Below are 736 nucleotides of genomic sequence, written 5' to 3' on the forward strand. Positions count from 1 at the left end.
AAGGGAAAAGAATAGATGACAGTGCAATCCAGCAAGAAGTTCTGAGGACGAACGATGTCGGAAGACGAACATGCCAACGTGCATGAACTGTTGATGAAAGAGAGACGCTCTCACAAGGGGCAGGTGAGGATGGGTCAGAGAATGGGGCTGAGGCGGCTCTTGATGCAGGCGCGGGGCATCGCGATCCTTCATTCTGTATCGTTCGGCACGGGCGTACAGCACCGCGACCACGTCGGTCGGGCTTAGGCCGAAGGGGAAGGAATCTCACCTCGGGAAAAATCGGAAACATGCTGTCAGACGTTCCGAGATGCCGAGGGTCAAGTCTCGCGCTCAGAAAAGCGGGGTGACGTTCAAGCAAGATGCGTCCCAAAAACACTGGCTCGACCAGCAACACTAGGGATGGATGCCAGGAGCCAAGGGACCCGATTGCACCGTCGAGAGGGCTGGGCTGGGCCGCCGGTGGACGGAGGGAAAGAGCTGGAGGGGCGTTGCTGACTTAAGAAAACGCGGGGCAGAGCGAGCCAGATTGACGGGATCTCCCCCCCTTCCCACCCATGTGCGATCAACCGATCCCAGACTTTGCCAGGAGCGTCTAGTCCTGTGGCATGGCTTACAGTGCTTGGCACGACTGGATCCGGGGCCCCTCAGTGCCTCCCGTCGGTCCTCAGGCAGCCTGGCATTGACAGGCCGGCATTGTCTGGCTCCCATCTGTCTTTTTCATCCCCCTTTGGCTTCA

The sequence above is a fragment of the Verticillium dahliae genome, genomic scaffold (genome assembly GCF_000150675.1).
Source record: "Verticillium dahliae VdLs.17 supercont1.16 genomic scaffold, whole genome shotgun sequence".
Classification (NCBI taxonomy): Eukaryota; Fungi; Ascomycota; class Sordariomycetes; order Glomerellales; family Plectosphaerellaceae; genus Verticillium; species Verticillium dahliae.